This window comes from Mustela erminea, chromosome 11 (assembly GCF_009829155.1).
Source record: "Mustela erminea isolate mMusErm1 chromosome 11, mMusErm1.Pri, whole genome shotgun sequence".
NCBI classification, from domain to species: Eukaryota; Metazoa; Chordata; class Mammalia; order Carnivora; family Mustelidae; genus Mustela; species Mustela erminea.
The window spans coordinates 39146220-39158615 of record NC_045624.1 but is presented as its reverse complement, the minus strand read 5'-3'; the positions used below and the strand labels follow the sequence as shown (position 1 = coordinate 39158615).

General features: G+C 35.1%; 1 long non-coding RNA gene across 1 annotated transcript; it reads right to left on the bottom strand.

The window, feature by feature from the left end:
- Positions 1 to 692: 692 nt before the first annotated feature.
- Positions 693 to 11691, bottom strand: LOC116568553. Its single transcript, XR_004276672.1, has 3 exons — positions 11613 to 11691; positions 1216 to 1351; positions 693 to 941 (listed from the first exon to the last, which is right to left on the bottom strand). It is a non-coding gene; the product is annotated as an uncharacterized LOC116568553 (long non-coding RNA).
- Positions 11692 to 12396: the final 705 nt, after the last annotated feature.

The following is a 12396-nucleotide window of genomic DNA, read 5'->3' as shown; positions in this document are numbered from 1 at the left end:
TGATGCCTGATGTGCTTTGCTATAATACTACTACTACTAATATAATAATTATTGTTATTTTGTTAATAATAATAATTAATAATAAAATAATAATGTTTTTGAGAGGAGATATGTTTCTGGAAGCAGCAATCAATACCTCTCTCAGGCTTCATATGACACAAACAGATTTAATACAACCTAGGTGGATCAAAGTCTCTTGAATATAATTTCTATAGCTGCTTGACTCTATGATTGGGAAGTAACTGGGGGGTTGCAGAGCGTGAGACATGAATTACTAATAACTGAGTGAAGGGTCATGCAAGAGGAGAAATGAACCCAGAAGACAGATGAATCTTTGCTATGGGAAAGCTCATGTGCCAGAAAATAGACACAAGGGGGTAAGGGTAGGGTTTGGGCTAAGTGACCTAGTACTTAAGTACTCTCTGTTCACTCCCCCAAGAGTTCAGCTTTTCCCAGTATAGCCTAGAGAGACAGACTCGTTGAAGCTAAATGGAATTGTGTCTTCAAATTACAACTTAGCCCATATGAAAAAACACAGAGATGGATAGCAGGAAGAAAGGACATGCTAGGCATTGGTCATATGGAAAAATAAGAAACAGGTTTGAATAGAAGGTGAGATATGTGCAATGCCAAGTAGAAATCACATTAATTCAAATTATATATTCTAAATACCTGTTATTGAGCCCTGTGTGTGGTAAAGGCTCTCATATGCATTTCCTCATTTCTATATCAATTTAACTAGGAGAATCCTAATTATTAAATTTGGGCAGAGGAGTAACAACATTTCAGGACTAATGTTTTTGTATTTTCAGCTGGTTCTGGAAAAACTATTTTACACGAACAGTTCTTCTTGGATTAAGAAGAGTCTACTTCTGCTGCCCAGACGCAGTCTTCCTGTTCAATCCTAGTGAGTGAGAGGTGGTGCACATTTAAAATCAGAGCTGTTCCAGAAAAGAACAGAGAGGAATATTGGTAAAACAAGTGGCTTGTTAGTCTTTTGCATTCCATTCCTTAACGGGGATTTGTGAAACTGTTACCCTAGGGCTATTGCAGTAAAAGACAAGTACTGAAATAACTACATTGTAAGATCTCCCTCAAATCTAACAATATAAAATCATAGCAATAATAGCCACATTTCTAGAAGGGGAAAGTGTATCACAAAATCTGTCTCTTTGTCAATACCAGTTTGGACCAGAGGGGCTAGGATGAACCTACCAGATAGTTTATAGGGGAGATGAATGGTTCTCAGCAGAGGCAGAGTAGTTTAATGTCAGCACCAGTGGTTTCAGGGTCCATGCGCAAAGGGCAAAAGAAGACAGTTCATTGGTTGAGCAAGAAGAATGGCACACACCTGAAAAGAGAATCAGAAATTCACGTTACTGTGAGTTCTTTGGTACAAGACTTGCCATGCCTTGATTCCAGTTTATCTGAAGCCCACATTTTCTCCTTTTGGGTTCCCTCAGATTCTGTCTTAAAACAAACAAACAAACAAACAAACAAACAAAACCAAAACCAATACCCTACCCTTTTTGAATGGCATTTCTTTTTCCTTCAAACCAAAAGACCCTGGCTAAAACAAGCTTATTTACTAAAAAAAAAAAAAAAAAAAAAAAGTCAGTCTTATCCCAGAATATTAACACATCAGTTTATCAAGTATCTAATGTTAAAAAAGCTTTGGTAGCAACTGGGAAATTGTTAAGTCTTCATTTTCATGTCTGAAAACACATATCTGGGTCCAGTTGCACTGATCTATGTAGTTCTTCGCTATGAAGTCTTCTATTACTAAACTTCTGAGTTTTTGATTGTCAAATCCTTGTTATAAGGCAAATTTTGTTTAATCTGTAACTGATCAACATTAATTTTTATTTTGACTTCGGGGATGTAGTACTTGTTTTTTATTTTCTCTGAACTTCAAGTTCAGAAGGCTGGTTGAATTTTGTACTATTTTCATCAGTGTAGTCCGCCTAGAATTTGTGATTGTTTTGAGGATATTTGGCTCAGTTTAGATAGTCAAGCTCTCTACTAATTTTCTTAATATGCTCTTATTTAATATTTGACATATCACAAGCCATGAATCTGAATTTCTTTCTCTCAACATTTAGGTAGGTCATTTTCTCTTGACACCTTGTTTTCAGGTCAAATATGTAGTTTTCATGTTTGAATATGAAGCTAATATGTAACTCTGGACAATCTGTGAAGGATTTGGTGTACCTGAATTAAAATTCAGATTTTCTTGCATAAGCCATTTACCTTTTTGGCTGAGTTGGCATGAGTTATATCTTTGTATTAAGGAAAGTCAGGAAAGTTTCTCTAGGAAGCAGTGAACCTGTGAAGGAGTTTTTCTGAGCCATTAAAAATGTCAGTGTAAGAGGATGTCAAAACTGAAATTTCAGCTTAGGCACCAAGAAACAGTAATTGCCACTGAAGGCATTAGGTCAGTATTACAAAGAGAAAGAAAAAAGATTTGGATTCAAGATTCTCAGGAACCCCTCAGGCAAGGGCATAAAAATGTATTAAATTTGGAGAAGGCAAAAGATTTTTTAAGACGTGTGTGTGTGAGAGAGAGAGAGAGAGAAAGAACTATCATTATGCTTTGGATGAAGATTGAAATATTGATTAATATCTTATACTGGACAATTCAGACTTCTAAATTGAGGCCATGTTTTATAACTGGAGATAGATCTTGAACAATTTATTACTCTAGATTTAGCCCAAAAGTCATAGAGCACACATTTTCATCCAGTGGAAAGAAAAATAAGCCACCCCACTGAATAAAATTTAAAAATAAAATTATGTTTTGTTTACATCCATAGGGTATACGTTTTCAACAAAACGACTACACCGATGTTTATTTAGATAAAATATGCTGTTGGAGAGTTATCTCTTGTGTTTCACGCATCAGGTGATCAGGGAAGGTTGTTAAAAATAAAACAAAATCTAGAAAGGACTGTCGCAGATGATAGTCTTCCTGGAAAACGCACTTTATTAGAATGTTTAATTTTGTGATTGATAGAATAATAAGAGATGTATTCCTTAAATATCAGTAATTCTTAAATGACTTATCCTTTTTTGAAAACATAAGGTTGTTGAATGGAATAGGGTATTTAAATGCAGTACATTGGACCCTCGAACCAACAGAGTTCAGACTGAGGTTGAGGTTTTTGAAGACAGCACAAGAAGTAAGAGAATAGCAGTACCTTAAAATTTAGCTCCATTAGTATCTAAGGATAGGACTTTTGAGTTAATCCTGACAGCAGTATAATCTTGTAAAAGGACATTTGGTTGGCAGGGAGGGGAAACAAAACTTTAGTGGAGAGCTGAATAAGAGTTGGCTGGGATTTTTAAAAGAAACCACAGCAATTAGAAGAGAGTGGCCTTTTTACATGCTCCAAAGTAGGAAATATAACTCTATTTCTATGAGGAACCAAAGAAAATAGAACTCCAGTATTTGTAATACCTGAAAAAAGAGAATGAGGAACAAAGGCCAGGAAATACCAGTAAGCACTGGGAATTGAGGAGAAGTCAGTGAGGGTAGATGGGTTAGTCACTATAGTTAAGCCCAGTTAGTCAACAGAATAAGAGACAGAAGGAGAGCGCAGCTGCCACCACTAGAAAAGAATGTCCTAGTGCTAAGAAACAATTATCAAGACACTGTTTTCATTTCACTGAATATGCTCCTCTCTTAAAAAGCCATTTTAACAGCCCATGGTTGATTTTATATTGGGCTGGAATTGATATAACTGAATTGATGGAAGGTATAGGCAATAATAAAAAATAGTGTGCATTTATCAAGTTTGCCATCATTAAAACATCTTCATGCAGTATAATGCCATAATCGACGAAAGGGATATGAGAAGCTGTGGGTAAATAGAGAACCGCCTTAGTAATAAAATGTTAAGTGAGCTATTGACATCTGCCTACCATTTATTTGAGAAATAGAGTCACATAAATTCAGGACAATTAACGTTTTATGTTTCACTTTTGGGTTTCATATCCTGACGACATGGCACTGGACTCCTAGAGCCCCCCCCCCCCACCTCCCCGCTCCTCCTCTCTGTTGATGACTACTTGTCACTCATTTCACTTCGTGTCAGTAGGTCTATCACAGTGCAGGGAGAGGATGACAGACTGTAAAACCTGAACCAGTTTATATTTGTAGTTGCTTCTAGTACTGTTAAGAGCTTACATGGAAAGAAAGATTGAAAATACTACCTGAAACTTACATGAGGGTATTCTCTCTGGCTTTTAATCATCCATGCAGTTTTTGGCTGTCATTACCACATATAATTGAGAGGTGGCCATTTATGACAAGGCAATTATACATAAAAATTCTTGTCCTTTCTAAGCAGTGGAAGCAAAATGTGTTAGCTAAGACATGACCAGTGTTAGTTTGTAGAATTATCCCCTTTCTACTACACTAATGAATATTTAAATGTAAAGAAACCCAGCTATTTCTGAAAAGCAAGACAGAATTTATTCCATTCCTTCCATAGGCATACAATAATTTTGAACATTATGCAACTGAATTTGTGAAGTCATTTCTTATTAATCTGTAATCATAGAATTGATATATTTTATTATATTTTGTTATAAAAAGGTCTATAAGACAGTCTTACAACCTAAAAATAGAGAAGTTTTCCTTTACAATACCACTGTCTTCAATCTTGTTTCTTAGAAATAACCAACAACTGTTAACAATTTAATATGTGACTTGCCAGATATTTTCTATGAACATATAAACATGTAATCATTCTACCTATGGGTAACCTATTTATCGAAGAGTCATAATTCAATGGATAAAACATAATGTGGTTTTAGTTTTATGGCTTCTATCTTCATAAAGGATGTATCCACTCTGTCAAGTACCTCTTCCCTTAAATTTCTGACTACTTTTACTTATTAAAGTTTAAGTCAATATTCAGTACATATTAAGATTCTAATATCGAATTCAACAGCTTTCCTTTCTCCGGCATTCCTCACTTGTATTTTCTTTTCCTTTTCTCATGGGTGGAGAGGGAGAGGTCATAGGACTTGAAATTGGAAAGAAAAGAAAAGGGACTGTTCTTTCACTAGAAGCCCCAACTCTCTGGGTCTTGACCATCTGGGAATGGAATGGGGAAGAGGAAAGGTGGGGATGAGGGGTTTCCTGTGAATGGGAGCTCACCACCAGTAGGAGAAGTCCCCAGGCTCATGTAGGTTTGTCCTGTTTCCTTCAGGTTTTTTCCTCACTGTTGGCCTCTACTGGTTTGTGGCTTATGAGTTCACAATGCATATGATTTCCTGAGAAGGATTTTAACCTCACTTGCAGTCCTAGATGTCATATAGAAATACCTGAGGGAGAACGCCCTTTGTCCTTTTTGTCCCTGATTGACTCTCTATCCTCTGTACGGGGCCTGAGCTTGAATAGCTCTTACCCTACCCTAGGCTTCATGCTTCTTTATGAAACCCTGTTTCTTCTCCAGGAAGTACAGGACTGATTATGGGAGCCTGCTGTCCTCCTCTTAGGCATACCGTCCCAAAGATCTTTTTCAGCCTGTTGGTGGCTACTCTCAAAAACCTCTGCCTTCAGAAACCGCACACAAAATGTAGTCTCCAGTCTCAAAATTCAGTTACTCCCAAACTCCAGAAACAGAAGTCCAATTTTTGCAGAGATCCCATCACAACGTTTTGCTGTTTGGGCCAGAAAAGAGAGGCCTGTGTCAGCATCTGAGCAAGCATAGAGTGGGAGGAAAGACCGTGCTCATCTTGGTAGAAAACCCCTCTCAGTATCCACCAGCCAATTTCCCAGAGCTGTCCCTTCATTTTGCTTTGAGCTAAGTGGGACTCCAACACCATACCCTGCTGAGAGGGGAGAAAGTACCCTCTTACCCCTAATACATCGCATCACTAAAACCATCTTTCCCATATAGCCCTGGTCCTCTTCATAGAGTAGATTCAGGAGAAGATTTTGAGTGGAGATAATATTTTCAGAGTTACTTTTCTGTTTCTCTTTTCTGTTTTCTCTTTCTCTTCTCTGTTTCAACCCAAGAGAGGGATCTGGGCCTAGCCTTCACTGGGGGGACAGCAGGAAAGGAGCCATCTAGTACAATGCTCCGCAGATGTAAACACATCAACACACACACACACACACACACACGCACAACTATCACTGTGCTACCCACCTTGTTGTACAGGTTGATACTGTGTAACATTTTATCAGTATTTCCTTCACTGTAAATAAAGTGCCATCACATTCTATTAGTAGAATGAACATATGCCACTTCCTGGCCAGGATATTGATTTATTTACTTATTTGTTTGGTTTTTTAAAAAAGATTTTATCTATTTCTTTGAGAGAGACAGAGACATGAGCAGAGTAGGGGAGAGAGAGAGAGAAGCAGACTTCCTGCTGAGCAGAGAGCCCAGTGGGACCCTGAGATCATGACCTGAGCCAAAGGCAAATGCTTGACCCCATCAGCCAGCCAGGTGCCCCTGGCCAGGGTATTTAATTGCTAGGTCTGTTCCCTCTGCCTCAGTGAGGCATGAGTTAGAAATAAACCTTTGTGTTAAAAGCCACTAAGGTTTGGGGATGTTTATTACTACACCATAGCCTTTCCTATCCAGACACAATAAAGGCTGAAGTTGTTTATTAGGTCATTAGATTTTGTGTGTGCCATTTATTTTGTTTCCAAATTTTTACCATTTCACTGTTTGAGTGACTGTCATTCTACATTTATCTTTGTATATATGAACTGCTGGACCAAATATTTAAGCTGTATGGAAAGTGTTAAATTTGTCTCGAAAAGACATGATTTGTGCATTCACCAACAGTATTTCAGGATACTTACCTTGAATATTATTAGTCTTTTTATGAGGTGAAGAACTTTCTCATTTTAATTTATATTTTCTGGATTATTTGTGAGATTTAGTGTTCATTGGGCATATTTTGTTTGGTAAATTTTTCATTCAGATCATTTGCTGTTTTTCTATTCTATTGTTTTTCTTTTTCTATTGAAAATATTACAGAAATTATTTGAAAGTAAGGTCCTTGACCTTTTGTCTTTAAATATAAATATTTAATATTTTAAATCTACTCATTTAAATTCATTCATTCATTCATTCATTCATTCATTCATTTAGTTTTAGAGAGGGGAAGGGGGGAAGAAGGGCAGAGAGAGAGGGAGAGAGAGACCAAGCAGACTCCATGCTCATCGTGGAGTCTGATAAGGGGCTTAATCTCACGACCATGAGATCATGTCCTCAGCTGAAATCAAGAGTTGGATGCTTAATCAACTGAGCCACCCAGGTGCTCCTGTCTTTAAATATTTTTTCAACATTTTCTGCAATGTAGGTCACTGGGAATTTTTCCAGAATATTTTATTATATAAAACTTGACAATTTTCATATGCTGATGTCCGTCATTCTTTTTCTTGTATGTGTTATGTCATGTTTCAGAAGGCACCTTGTGAAAGTTTTTTATATTTTTCTTCTTTGTCAGAAGTTCAACCCTGACTACACATTAGAATTATTAGGAGAGTTTTTTAAAACACTGATATTCTGGTCCCACTCCCAGATATCTTGATTTAATTGGTCTAAGAGGATCTAGGCATCTACATTTTAAAAGTGCCACACGACACCCCCTTCCCCAGGGAGTTACTGAATTGGAGTGAGTGTTTGCTGGGTGACAAATCCTCTCCTTTGTGAAATGCAAATAGAATAGGCCCTTGTCAAAGGAGTGATAGACTGGTAGCCTGGATCTGAGAGGCACTTAGAGGTGTTCTGTGCAAAAACCAGCTAGCTGATGGAGCCTAGAGTGGAATAAGAGCTGTTCCAGCCCACGCCCTGTACGGAGGATACAGATGTCAGGAATCAGGGACAAAAAGGACAAAGGCTGTTCTCCCTCAGGTGTTTCTATATAACATCTAGGACTGCAACTGGACCTAAGTAATACAATTGTTCAAATTAAAAATTAAATTTTGATTTCTACAATTATGAATGAAATGGGAGATTAATCGTCTTTATTAGCATTAACTATTTTTTTTAAGATTTTATTTATTTATCAGAGAGAGAGGGGGAGAGAGCGAGCACAGGCAGACAGAGTGGCAGGCAGAGGCAGAGGGAGAAGCAGGCTCCCTGCTGAGCAAGGAGCCCGATGTGGGACTCGATCCCAGGACGCTGGGATCATGACCTGAGCCGAAGGCAGCTGCTTAACCAACTGAGCCACCCAGGCGTCCCAACATTAACTATTTTTAATGAATTACTTTATCATCTCTTTTGTCTACTTGGATACCTTTCTCAATGATTTGAAAGAGTGACATTAAAAATTATTTAAATTATTAACTTTCCTGCTTAGTAAATATAGGATATACCTCTTAAAGATGTCTCTTAGAAAATGATTATTTGATCAAATATATTACTTTCATGCATCTTGCTTTTATTCTTTAGTTTTTTAAAATTCTGATTCCTTTATAATATGTGTTCTTTTTAACTTGTCTCTATAGCTGCCAGATTTAGAAAATGCCATAAGTGACTCTTTCTTTTTTTTTTTTTTTTAAAAATATTTTATTTATTTATTTGAGAGAGAGACAGTGAGAGAGAGCATATGCGAGGAGAAGGTCAGAGGGAGAAGCAGACTCCCCATGGAGCTGGGAGCCCGATGCGGGACTCGATCTCGGGACTCCGGGATCATGACCTGAGCCGAAGGCAGTCGTCCAACCAACTGAGCCACCCAGGCGTCCCCCATAAGTGACTCTTAATTTCACAAAACAAACTGAGGGTTGCTGGGGGGAGGGGGGTTGGGAGAAGGGGGGTGGGGTTATGGACATTGGGGAGGGTATGTGCTTTGGTGAGTGCTGTGAAGTGTGTAAACCTGGTGATTTACAGACCTGTACCCCTGGGGATAAAAATATATGTTTATAAAAAATAAAAAATTTAAAAAAAATATGACACTGTTAAATCCTCAGATAAAAAGCTGACAATTATTTTTTTGCATAGGATATATTATATTGAAAACTTCTGTTGATTATCAGAAATTCTAATTAAATTGTGTGTACTGTATTTTATTAGGTAAACCTATTTCCATTTTAATTTGAAATTATTCACTGGTTTTTGAGAATGTGGTTGTAATGATGTCTTCCAAAAATATTTGACCAAATATGCCACCAATTACAGCTTTTAAAAATAACTCTCTACTGATTTACATTCCAACTTTATTAAAAAAAAAAAAAAAGCTACCATGTCTTTAGTGGATGTATTTTTGTTTCTGCATTTCGTTATTCTTTTTAAAAACAAATTTTTATATTTTAAAATATCTCAAAAAATTGTAGAACTGAAATAGCTTTAGTTATATGCATTAACTTGAAGAAATAACATCAATATTGAATTGCATATGAAAAGGTGTCAGGTTTTTTTTTTTCCTTTATTCAGTTCTCCTTTATAATTCTTATTAAAATCTATTCTTTTTTCTGCAAACCAGTTATCATTTTAAGTTTATCCCATTGTGTTTCAATGCTCTGATTTTTTTATGACTATTTTCAGTGTAATAGTATTTTAAGTATGTAAGAAAACTATTTCTGTGAAGTTGAAAAATTTAAAGTGCTCATGAATAAAACTCTATGGAATTAGTGTTATTTATAACAGTTTGAATTTTATAGCTTTAGAATTTTCTTTTTAGGCCTTTCTTTTCTCATGGAAAAATTATGCTTTAATTTTTGTTTGTTTGTTTTAGAATTGCACACAGTATTTTCTTATAATATTGTCTATTCTACTTCAAATTTATATATATACTCATGTTATCTCCTTTTCCATTGACTTTTGAATGTTATTTGTCTGATTTATTAGTTAACAAAGATATAGCCCTTGCAGTTACTTACTCATTTTATTGTTTCCTGCTTTTATAATTCATATGTTTCTGTATTTAACTTGATTGCTCATCTTCATTTGTTTCCCAAAAGCTTTGTTTTAGAGTTTCTGATTTTCAGAGTCTACAGAAATTTTCTTTAAGGTCACCATATGATAATTTGTTGTAAATGCTTAATGACACTATAAAAAGATTTATGCTTTCATTGGAAGGTGAAAATTTGAAATATAATTATTATATCATCTTTAATATTTAATTATTTAACTTAATTTATCTATGTCTTTGATTTTTCTGCTTAACTATTAAATACTGAGGAAATAGTATTAAAATTTTTAATATTTTCTCTGAGTTAAATGACTCATTTACATATGTTAATTACATATAACTATCCTTTATCATAACTTTTGTCTCTCAAGTAATAAAAGCTTCATTTAGTAGATTTATTTCAGATTATATTTTGATTTCTATTTATATTTTGATTTCTGCTTTTTTTTTTTTTAGAAAAGCCTTTGGCTAGTGTAGATTTTGTTCCATTTTTACTTAATTCTTTTGGTCTTTGTGGAAATGGTGTTTGTCTAAATTTTGGTGTTGTTTGTTTTAATGATGTATTCAAATAATTTAGAATAATTGCCAAACTCGTGATAATTATTGGTTTATTTTCTATTTCTGGTCTTTTTGCCAGTTTTTTGAGCCTAGAATTGTGGTGCTTGTGTATATATCCTTAAAAACTATAAAACTATAAAAATCCAGATCCAGGGGCTCCTGGCTGGCTCAGTTGGTAGAGCATGCAACTATTGATCCTCATGGTCCTAAGTTCAAGCCCCATGTTGGACATAGAGCTTTACTTAAAAAATTAAAAATTCTGGTCCATAGACCTTCATTTTCCATTCCTCAACTTATAATGTGATTTCAATTTAAGTTTTAAAATGCTCCATTTTAGTCTTCAGAACCCCCAGCCTCACAGTTTTTAATAACAATTCGTTTGTAAAACAATTAAACACATATCTAGTTGTGTACAAATACTTAAATTGGTAATGCCAACTTCTCAGAGTTGTATAGACTAGTGCAGAAAATTTACTTTTAGAAATGTAATCTTTAAATTTTTCTAAAATTGTTGACCAAATCACTGGAAACTATGCTTATTTGGAAAAAATAATGGGATTCATTACTATTTATCCAGAAAATGATCTCACTGAGCTATTGAGAAGAATTTGGAGCAGATAAATATTTTTTTGAGTTAATATACAAAATATAATCAATTCTGTTAGAAATCAATACTCTGGATGTTTAGACACATACTTTAATAGATGAGTTATTTTGCCATTCATTTAATATTGAATCCTTAGACTAAAATTATTTTCATAGTTGATTATAAGGTTACATACAGAGTTATTCTGAAGAAGTCTATTAAATATGACTTTTCTAAGCATTTGATTAAAAAAGAGCAGTTGGAGTTAAAGAAATATGAACTGTGGGGCATTTTTCAATCAGTGCAATGTCTAGAAATAGACTATTCCCTTGAGGACTGTGAGACCTTAGTGTCCTTTACTATTTTAAACAAATGACCATTATCTACATCTGATATTTTTAATATGTAAAATGAAGACAATATAGATACTAATAGTATTTCAGTTAGTTGTGAGGTGAGAATGAAATTACACATTACAAAAACTAACATTTTTCTTGGACTTAATAAACATTATGACCAGCTTTAAAGTCCACGTCTTCTGAATGCCTCAGGAAAGAAGGAGGAAATCACAGATATTCCTGCTCACACACACTCTCAAATATCCTCAATGAACTGGCACAAAGAGCTCATGGAAAGATGGTGGTTCCCACCACCAGACCCTTGTGATTCTGCCACGAGTTTAACATTCTCCTAATAATGGCCTCCTTATGACTCAGACTTCTGATCTTTAGGGCTAATTCTTCCCTTTACCCTTCAGGGTTGAGCGTAAATAAAAACTTTTCCACTTAGTTTAGAGAAAACAGGAAGAAATTAATCAAAAAATTTCAAAAAGTCTTTACTGAGGAAAGAATTCAAAGAAAAAGTGTTATGAAACAAAACCATAAATCTATAATGTTTTCTAAATTCTAATGAGAAAAGGGTTAACATTGTTTATAAATTTGAGTTCCATTCATTGCCCATATGCAGTCTGTCTCATGGTCTTTGCAAGAAAATTTTATTTTTGTAGGTGTGAATAATTATTGCTGTTCATCTCATTTTCACCCCACATATTCTCCTGGAGTGGGCTAATATATGAGTTAATTATAGACTGCTGACTACAGTTAACCCTTAAACAACAGGAGGGTTAGGGTTACTGACCCCCCGGCATAGTAAAAAATATGCATATAACTTTTGATTCCTCAAAAACTTAACACTGCTAATAGTCTACTGTTGATTGGAAGCCTTCCCAATTACACATATTTTGTTTTTTATGCATTACATATCATATTTTTTTATAATAAAGAGAAAAGAAAATGTTAACATCAGAAAAGAAAAAAACTACATTTACAATACTGTATCACAAAAAATTCATGTATAAGTGGATCACATGG